Source organism: Miniopterus natalensis, chromosome 3 (genome assembly GCF_054644295.1).
Source record: "Miniopterus natalensis isolate mMinNat1 chromosome 3, mMinNat1.hap1, whole genome shotgun sequence".
NCBI lineage: Eukaryota > Metazoa > Chordata > Mammalia > Chiroptera > Miniopteridae > Miniopterus > Miniopterus natalensis.
In genome coordinates, this window is record NC_142083.1 from 91861438 (window position 1) to 91872280 (window position 10843).

Here is a 10843-nt window from a genome sequence, read left to right on the forward strand (position 1 = left end):
GCCTAGCCCCAAGGGATGGGGGTGCAGACAGGTGGCCTTGCCTCACAAGTGAGGTCAGGAGAAGAGGTATCAGCAGGAACAAGGAGCCAGAGGGCCCTGGGCTGCCACCAGGGGGCAGCTGGAGGCTGTGGCCCAGCCAGGCCAGCCAGGGGCAGGATTGGAAGGAAGTGGGCCTACTCTGTTGGCTAGTAAAATATATGCATATAGCATTTTTTACTGGCGATGACATTCTTTTATTATGAGTTCTCATGCTGAAATTTTCACCATTTTCTTAGAATGTCTAAATGGTGTCATTTTCTTCACATAAAAATGACCCAAGAACAAGGTCAACTCTTTTTTTGACCGGAGGATATTTTTTCCATTGATTTTGAGAGGGAGGGAGGGAGGGAGGGAGGAAAGGGGAGGGAGGGGCAGAGGGAGGGGGAGAGAGGGACAGAGAGAGAGAGAGAGAGAGAGAGAGAGAGAGAGAGACATGGAAGTGAGAGAGAGACAATGATTGGTTGCTTCCTGCATGTGGGGGGGGGGGCAGAGATTGAACCTGCAACCCACGTATGTGCCCTTGACTGGGAATAGAACCAGCGTCCCTTCCTGCGCAGGCCAAGGCTCTAACCACTGAACAACACTAACCAGGTCTCAAATCTTCATTCCAAATTCAAACTTTTCTTACAGCTGCAATCTTTTCACATGTGGGGAAACAGTCACAGTGTTTCCTTGCATTTGTTAATTCAGATGATTATACCCTGAAAAATCTATCTGCAAAACAAGCCAACACTCCAGTTCACTGAATCCAGGTTTTCGCAATTTAATACAGAATATCCCCATAACCACCATGTGGTAAAAGACTCTATATTTCGTCTGGTGTGTCTTCTTGAGAGCCAGTGTTGCCCATATGTGTACAGAGAGGTATGGAGTTCTCTCCATGGAACAGGATAGAGGATAGCCCCCACATTCCCACTCGTTTTCTCCTGGTCAAGCCCCTCTGCAACTTTATTTCAGACAGAGGAAGGGAGAGGGAGAGATAGAAACATGTGATGAGAGTCATTGATTGGCTGCCTCCTGCACGCCCCCCACTAGGGATTGAGCCCACAACCCGGGCATGTGCCCTGACCGAGAATTGAACCTGGATCTCCTGGATCATAGGTCGGTGCTCGACTGCTGAGCCACACTCGGCTGGGCCCCTCAGCAACTTTAAAGAGTCTTCACCCCGTTCCAAGCCCTGGCTCATCTGTCTCCCAGGACAAGCTCCACATTTTTGTTAATCCTCACCTGAGGATATTTTCCCCATTATTTTTAGAGAGAGTGGAAGGAAGGGAGGGGTAGAGAAAAGCAATGATGTGAGACACATCGATTGACCGCCTCCTACACCCACCCCAGTCGGGATTAGACCTGCAACCCAGGTACAGGAATCGAACCCGAGACCCTTCGGTGCGAGGGCCGATGCTCTAACCACTGAGAACACCAGCCAGGGCTAGGCCAAGCTCCACTTTTGCTAAGACCATCCAAGCACACAGGGAACAACAAGGCAGTCTCCCCCCTCACTTAGGACCCTCAGCTTCTGGGGACACATTCCAAGACTCCACCAGCACATGGGTAATATCAGAGTTTCTGAGCTTAGGGAGGGGGACTGCGTTATCAGAGCACAGTTGGCTTCACTTGACCATGGGACTCAGGTCTGTGATTTGACTTGTGTCTGTTAAACTCCATCAGGTGAGAGTCAGCAGGTCTGTTTGGATTTGCCCCCCAGGCCATACATGGGCCAGGGACTCCCAGCCATGCAAGGGGGGCTGGGACCAGACTGCCACCCTGTCCTTCAGGAGCTCCAGATCCAGGCAATCAGGTGAGTGAATGACAGTAATGGATAGGCATGGGCCCCCTCCACTCTCCTTCTGGCTGGGGGAGGAGCTGCCCTCTGCGTAACCCACCCCCCAGTCATGTCTGTCTATCTATGTGTCTGCCTGTCCCTCCACCTGTTTATTTTTAGACACAGGCCCCTTCCAACCTCCCTGAAGCTCCTCTGTGCTAGGAGCCTGGAAGGAGAGGAAGGAAGTAAATATTTATGCTGATTAAGAATTCAGGAGCCAGGAAGGGCTGGTGGCCTGGTCCTTGGCTGGCCTAGGGCCACAGGCCTCCCCACAGCCTCCACCTCCCACCCCCAGTCCCCAGCCCAACCTTCCAGAGAAGGGGACCATGAGGGCAGAATAGTTTGGAACTGAGAATTCAAAGTGACACTCTCATTGGCATTGGTGCCCAAGCAACACCCTTTGGCACCTGCCTACTGCCCTCCCCCAAGACCAGAGGGGGACCAGGAAAGAGCCCTAAGCCCTGGGTCACATTGTTCTGAAGACCTGAAGGACCTGGTTCTGCCTCAACCCAGAACCAGGGAGGGCCCCCAGAGGAACCTGTCTCCCAGGGCGGGGCCCAAGGTGGGAGGGGGTACTCCAGCACCCCACCCCCAGAGACCTCTGTCCCCAATTCCTGCCCTTGGGTTCTGCCCAGGGATTCATTCTGATGGGAGCCAGAGCCCAGCGTAGAGGCCCAGCCTCTCCACTCCTCGGAAAGGAGGAAGGAGCCACCCCCAAGGCCCACAGCTCCCAGCACCCCCATCCCCAGGCTGGCCTAACCCAGATTTCCCTCCCAATGGTGGCCCCCACTCTCAAGGGGAAGACGCCTGTGACCCCCACTCCTTGGCCAACTTCAGTGTCCTCTTTCATCCCCACCCCCCATCCCCCAGCCAGCGGCCAGTTCTGGGCTCCAGCTCTGCTCTTTGTTCCTGAGCTGGGTAAGGGGGGCGGGTGTGAGCCAGAGTTATGCCCTCCGATGGCTGAGGGGACAACCGGGCTTGCAACCATGGGACTGGCTCGGTGATAACCCGCGGAGGCCAGCCAGCCATCACCCAATTTAACGCTCATGAAAACCAGGCGGTGGAGAGGACCAAGGCGCCCAGAAGGGCAGCTGTCTCGCTCTGAGGGTGCCAGCAAGTTTCTTAACCAGCGGTGGGCCCGCAATAGTCGGGGCCACAAGTCTCCTACACCCCCGTGCGGAAACTCAGCAGGCATCCCCTGGGTGCAGCATGGAGTCCCCTCCCCAGGGACCTGGCTGGGGAATCTGGCTCAGAGGTGATGCGACTCCGCCCTGCTGGTGCGGGGTTGTGGAGCTGTGTGGGCGGGATCCGAGGGGAGGTGGTCTTGCTGCGGCCTGCGCACAGCAACTCCAGCTGCGAAAGGAACTAATTAGAGTGGAGGGAGCTGAGGGAGTGCAAGGCTGGGGGGGACCCACAGAGGTGGTGGGGGCGGGGTGGGGTCATCCGGGGGTGGGCCACGCTGGCCCTCAGTCCGCCCCCTCCCTGCAGGCTGGGCCTAGCTGGGCCTAGACAATGGCTGCTATTGTGTGCTGCCTGTGGCCCAACAACAGGGCCCCAGCTGCTGGGCCCACCAAGATCCCCCCACACCCCCCACCCACCCCCACCGGGCATGTCTGGCCTACCTGGCGGGTGAGTGGGGGGCTACACCCTCCCATGCCCGAAGGCGGGGCTTGGACCAGGTGGGCCAATACATGGGGAAACTGAGGCCCTGAGGCCTGGTGGCTAGGGTGGATGGCATACCGAAAGTCTCGACATCCATTAAACACCTACCCTTCATGCACTGTTCTGAACCTTCTAAATCCCCTACTGTGAGTAGATGCAGTCATTTCCCCTGTCATACAGATGGGGAAATTGAGGTTCGAGGTCACCAGGCAAATAGGAGCAGCAGGCTGGAATCTGCTCTGGATAAAGCCCCACCTTCCCTGCTTGGGGGAGGGCGGTGGGCTGGCACTAAGCCTGTAGGAGTACCTGTGTAGATGGAGGGGGGCTCCACACAGCCACCCTGAGAGGCACTCAGGGTCTCCTTGGCAGAAGCAGAGAGGGTGGGGTCTTCTGTAAGATGGGGGCTCTCCCTGCCCACCCCACAGCAGCATAAAGCCAGGTACCTGACTACTAGTGTTGTCAAAGGCGACATGAGGGACATCCCTTATTCCCAGAGTAGCCCTGAAACTGCCCTTTTGTCAGCCATGGCTCATCCAGCTTAGGGCTTAGGGACAAGCACCCAAGATGCAACTCTCAAAAGCCCCTGTGGCTTTTTTTTTCGTTTTAAAAAAATATATGTTTTTATTGATTTCAGAGAGAGGACTAGAGGGAGAGAGATAGAAACATCGATGATGAGTCATTGATCAGCTGCTTCCTGAATGCCCCCTACCAGGGCATATGCGGTACCAGGAATTGAACCATGAACTACTGGTTCATGGGTGGACACTCAACCACTGAGCCATGCCAGCTGGGCCCATGTGGCTTTCTTGATATAGCCTAGAAAAAGGAAGCAAGTCCCTGGTCTCCCCTGTGCTCCATTAGTGCTCTGTGTCTGGTGACTAGGACCATCACTGTCAACACGCTGGTCTTACAAATGGGGAAACTAAGGCCCAGAGATGGAGATTACTGCCCCAGGTTGCACAGTGGGTGGCAAGCCCAAGACTGGAAGCCATGAGTGAATATTACAGGATAACAGTACCAACAGCCAGTTGATAGCTGGGGAACGTGCTAGCAACTGTTAAGGCAAGTGCTCTTTCGTCCCTTTTACAGATGCAAAAACTGAGGCTCAGGGAGATTAAATGACCTGTCCTGACAAGAAACTCAGCTTGTCTGTGGCAGAGCTGGGTTTCAAGCCCAGGTGAGTCCAGAAGTTGTGTTCACCATTAGCCCCTCCTGTGCCAGTGGATGTGGGGAGGGGCAGGCAAAAGGGCTCCAACTTGGCACTCTCTCCCTGCCCAGGGGTTTGCCGGAGCTAGGTGCAGAGCCTAGGAGGGACAGCAGGCAGTGGGTGGGCGCTGGAGAGGCCAACTGGGGGGTGGACACAGGGAAGTTTGGAAAGCTGCAGGCAGATATGCTGCCAAAGCAAAGGGCCTACAGCCCTGCATTCCTAGGAACCACTGCGGCTCCACCCTGCTCTGGCTAAGAGCTCCACCCTCTATGGCAGCCAAGCCATAGAGGGGCTAGGGGCAGGGGCAGACCTCATCCTCTCCTGGTCTCCCTTCCTGACCAGGCAGCAGAGCATACTTAGGGCTCTAAGTATGGGGTAGACCACCTGGGTCTCCAACATGGCTCTACCACTTCCTCCCAATGTGACTTTGGGCAAGTCACCTCAGGGTCCTCATCTCTAAAATGAGATGATAACAGTAATAAGCCACTCACACTGGGTTTTGGGGAGAAATCAATACAATGATACATACCCAATGGTTAGTTAGTGTTTCCCATTGGTATGTGATATTCAGCACCTTGAACAGTACTGGGTGCATAGTAGGTAATCAGACTTGTTGAATAAATTGTCACCATCGCTGAGTTCTCCAGCCTTTGGCCAGTCTAGAGCTGAGGGCAGCTGAGTAGGGAACAGTGTCTGCTGTTTCCAGACACTATAGTGTGACACTCATCTGGGAGCACGTGGGCTTCGATTTCGGATGTAACTAAACAATTGTGTGCCCCATAGAGAGTCTCAGGCCTCTGTTGTCCTGTGGAATGGCCACAGCTGATCATTGTCACCTTCCAGAGCCATACTGCATCAAAGAAAAAAAGCTGGGAGGCCCTGGAGAAGGTCTGAGCAGCCCTGGAAGGGGCAGGCCTCCTCCCAGGATGAAGGGGAGGGGCTTATCCTGAGGCCTTTGCCCAGCAGGTCCCAGGAGAGGGACCAGGGCAGGCAGCACTTCCTGAAGGAGCCTGGGGTTCGCCTTCCCTGGGAACCTCTTGCTCTGAAGACAGGCCCCTCCCCCATCACCAGAAGGGCGCTCAGCCAGCACTCTGGGCCTTCCCAGATCCTCTGGGAGGGCAGACCTCACTCTGGTGGGAGTGCAAGCACCCCCAGGTGACCCAGCCAGGGCTGAGCTCTCTGCTCTGGGCTATGGGGGCCTCGGGAAAGGCCCCAGCTGGGCAGCACCTGAGCAGGCATGTTTAGACAGTGCTACCCAGAGCCAGGCTACCTGGTTCCCTTCTTCTGTGCTCCCGCCCTGGCTGTGGGGCCTCAGATGGGTCCTTGTCACCCTCTCTGAGCCTTGGTTTCCTCCACCATCACAGGCACCACAATCAGGGCATCCTGCAGGACTTGCCTGGCCAGGTGCCTGGCACACAGGAGGTGCCAGCAACTGGTAGCCCTAAGGATTCCTATTCCTGGCCCCAGGCTAGGAGTGCCCCATGCAGTAACTTGGCCTGCCAAAGTCACCCAGATAGTTCAGGCAGCATTGAAGCTGAAAGGCATGCAGCTGGCTCCCCCAACACTCATGCTCCCCAGCCCGGCTCTCCCCAGATGTACTTCCTTCCCCAACACCAGCAGGGTGACACCAGCTGGGGCAGGAGCTCACACATGGGCCCTAGCCCACACATGAACACTCACACAGATGTGTGTGCCCATCCAGCTGCAGGGTCCAGCCTGGCACAGAGGTCTCCCCTAGGTCTGGTAGCTCTAGGCGCCCTAGTGCAGCCCCCACCCCTTGCTGCCTGCCTGCCTGCAGCCACCTTTGCACAACTATGTCTGGTATTTTCCTGTCTGCCCAGCTTCGGGGGGAGGTGGTATGTGGGGCTATGAGCACTGCCTGCACCTGGGCCTCAGCCAGAGGGGAGCTTGCCAAGCAGCCCCCACACCAACCCGCCCACAAACCCACTGGCCAGCGGGCTGGGAGGGAAGGGCTGGGCCCAGGCTGCCCAAATCCCTGGGAGGGGCCAGCACTGGGGAGCCAGACAGGACACACACCCAGCAAGGCCTAGACGTCGGAAGCCCAGGCCCTGCCCGTCAGTACTGCCACTCTTGGTGGGCTAGGCTCTCCTTCAGAGCTCTCTGGGGCCAGCAAAGGTGTTGGTCAGTGTCCCACAGGACATGGATGGGCACACACACACATGTAGGCACACGCATATGTGTCACACCTGTGCGCACATACATGGGACACACAGGACGTGGCAGGTAACCAGCATCGAAATCAGGAACCCAGGACCCAGGAGTCTTAGCTTATGGTGGGAAGCAGGGGCGAGGCCTGTGGCTCACCCCTCCCATTACCGAAGGACAGGCACCAGTCCCACTGAACAGCACCTGCCAAGTCCCAGCAGGAGGGGAGGCGGGCAAGACGGGCTCTGGACTTTGGCCTTTCCCTCCCAGCCTCATTTACCCCATCACTCAGTTTTGCATTCCAACCAATGCCAGGCCCTCCATTCAGTTCTGGGGGGCCCACAGATGAGTGAGAATGAAGGGCATCCAGACTTCAGTGGGGAAACCACTGGCAACAGAGAAACAGTATTAGGGGTGAGCTGCTCCTGCCAATGGGGGGGCAGATCCGAGTTGGCCAAATGGACATGGGGTGAAGCAAGAGGGAGTGTTGGGTCCTAACATGTTCTGCAGGCTACACTGGCCAGCATGCCTCCCGCTCACCATCTCCATTCATCCTCACCACCCTGCCAATTAGGTGCTATTCTCCCCACCTTCCAGATGAGGACACACTGAGGCTCAAGGCAGTTAAGTCACCTGCCAAGGTCACAGAGCTATAATAAGTAGCACAGTTGGGATTCACCTCCAAGTCCAAAGCCCACACTCTTTCTAGGTCCAGTGCTGCAGAGGCCAGGGGTGTGGGCCCAACTGACCCACAGCCAAGCTGTCTGTTGTTCATCAGAGGAGGAGTCCCAAGGGGGAGGGTAGGCCAGGACCTGGGGGCACTGGGGCCATGGAGCGTTCTGCACAGAAAGTGCCATCATCCTCTCCAGCCCAGAATCTCTTGTCCCAGACTCTCTCCTGCAGCACCTCCTTTCTCAGTAGTCCCTGCCTCCCGTGTGCTTGGGGCCCACTTCTTGGGTGCCAGCTCCTGCTTTACAATCTTCCATGCCCCCATAATCTCCAGTTGCCACTCCCGTCCTACCCCCTACTTCAGCAAGTCTTCCTTGAATCAGCCTCTTGAAGCTGCACATGAACTATTCTTCCAGGTACCTGAGAGCTGAGCAGAGGACCTGGCTCTGACCCCACACTGCCAAAAGCTGCATCCCTAGCCCTGTAATGGCCCTGTGCTGCCTGCCACACTCACCTTGGGTCCAGGTCCTCACTAATATCACTAGTGCCACAATGTCACCAGCACTTGAGCATGCCCTGAGTGCCCAGCCCTGCACACAGTGTCATATTCATTGCTCCCAACCTTCAGCCCCAGGTACTCACCCCCTGCACCTGGCATTCAGAGCCTCTTTCCAAGAAGGGAGGCCTAGGGCAGGCAGGGATATATCTGGGGCCCCAGGGAGCTCTAAGCCTTTGGGGGGGTTGAAAAGTAGAAGGCCTCATGGAACACACCACTGCCCCTTCTCCCACAGCCCCCATACTGCCCACTCTTTCCAGCAGCATGAATTGAGCATTGATGCAAAGTGCTGGGGCTCAGAGCCAGAACCCAGGCTTGCCCCGATGTGATGTGGGCCAGGCTCTGGGCCTCAGTTTCCCCATCCAAGGAAGGAGGGGGCTCGCCTAGAAAAGGACTGGAGCTCAAGCATCCTGACCATGCCCCTAACAGCACCATTGCCCTTCACTTTCCCTGGCACTTGGTCCTCAGTGAATGTTTGCTGAGTGAATGAATCTATCTGCGGTGCCACCAGCCAGGTGAGGTGGGCAGGTATGGAAGGAAGTGGCCCAAAGAAGGAAGTGGCCTGCCCAAGGTCAAGGTGAGAGGCAGGGCCTGGGCCCTGACACAGATTCTTCCTCCTCCCTGTCCAGGGCAAGGGACTTACGGACAGGACTAGGGTGGGGCAGCTAGAATCACCCTGGTCGTCTGGGATGACCAGAAGGACCCAGTTTCCCCAGCTTCATCTCCTGCCACTCCTATCCAGCAGTGGCACAGAGCCTGCCCCAGAACAGCTGGGCTACACCAAGCCCAGCAGGGGCTCTAGCACAAAATCTGGCTCCACCCTCATGCCCTCACCAGCCACCCCACCCTCCCCCGCTTGTCCACTCCAGGCAGCAAAGCAAGTCCAGAAGCCAGGGGGCAGCCTCCGAACCCAAAAGGAAACATCATGCCAGGCCTGGCCTGCTTCAGGCCCTTGGGGCCCAGGGTCCATAAGACTATGCAGGGTGACCACTAGGTGTCCTGAGGTGGTGCTGGGGGCTTCGCCTGGAGGAGGGTGGGGCTGGCAGGCAGACAGCCAGCAGCACTGGGGTGGGGGTACTTTAGAACAGGCAAAACAATGGAGGGCCCCATAGCCTTGGGGGAGGAGGACATCACAGCTGGGGTCAGTCAGCCTAGAAGGGTGGGGCTGGGGGGCTCTGGACACAGGAGGAAGTGGCCCAGAGGAGAAATGGCTCAGGCAGGCTGGGACTTCCCAGCTAGACCCAGGTGGACATGGGGGTAAGGGAGGGAGGCTTTATCCAGACACAGCTGTTCCCCATATCATGCCCATGCAGTGGATGAGAGTGGAGCTGGGGGGATTCCCAGGCTGAACTGACATTTCAGAGGCCAGGGCCAGAAAGCGCTAGGCTCCAGTCCCCCTCTGTCCCTCCCTGACGCTGTGACCCCAGGCAAACTCCTCAAATCTCTGAGCCTCAATTTTCCCCCACCAGTACCCACATGCAACCTCCTTACTCCCAAGGTCCCAGTGGGGCGCTGGCCTGTGAGCACATTGTGCAGATGGTGGAGACCCTCTGTCAGCTGGCAGGATTGTTTTCCTGGAGGCGCCCAGGGCTGACTCAGGCAGCTCACCAATCTCCTGGGGCCTCTGAATGCTCCCCACCCGCCCTTGGACATGACTGGAAGAGGGGGCCAGAGGCTGTGTCTGAGTCCCTTCCTCAGGCAGCCATCTGCCAAGGTGGCAATACATGTGCACACATAACACACTAGAATGTCAGGCCATCCCTGTGGTGGGTACTACCTGACCTGTAGAGCAGTCAGAGGGCGTGAGGAGACCCCAGCCAACCCCCAGCCATGGCCTGGAAGATTCTCAGCCCCTTACCATCTCCCACCAGAGGCATCCGGAACAGACAGGAAACCCCCACACCCCACTTCCCATCTCTGTGCCCCCAGGCCCCTCTCAGTCTGGCCATCCCATCTTGGAGAGGGCAGCAAGGCCAGAGCTCCCCCGTCAAGATGTCCAGAGCCAGGGCCTCTATGCTGCCCGGCCTGAAGAAGCTTGGAGAAACATCCCAGTCAGCATAGTCAGACAACTGGACTCCCTGGGGATCAGTTGTGTAGAAGCTCCAAGAGCTCCCCTGGAAGGGTACCAGATATAGAAGGGGGAAAAAGGGCCAGGGACCCTGGCAGACCTGGGCCAGGCCTCACCTTCCCCATGGACAGGTCTGGAGTGGAGGCCAGGAGGATCAGTGCAGGAAAAGGGTGGATGCTTGGGGCCTGGTGTGCACAGCTGCTGGGGCCAGCTCAGGGTCCCCTCAGGAGCAGGGTTCCTTTTCATCCCAGGCTGGGAAATTGGCCATCAGACACCACTACCCCAGCCACAGCAGACCCCCGGAAACTTGGACCCCCTGATGCCCACTGGCCCTTTTCTATCTTGAGCTTCAGTTGCCTCACTCTAACAGGGATCAGTGGATCTCTATCACAAGGTTAAGGTAGCAATTACAAGTGACAGTTATCAATGCCTGCAAAGTTCACGGGGCCATTGGAAGACACTGTTGATTTTTTTCAGGGAGTTGTTACCAGGTGTTCCCCCCATGCTGCTCTATCCCTGACCCACTTCACTCCCCTACCCCTCCTTGGGGACCTAAGATGGCATTTTTATTAGTTGCAGAGACAGCAGAGGTTTACGGGGTTATGTGGGAGCCAGGAAGAAACCTGGGTCTACTCCAGGCTGTGCCCCTGCATG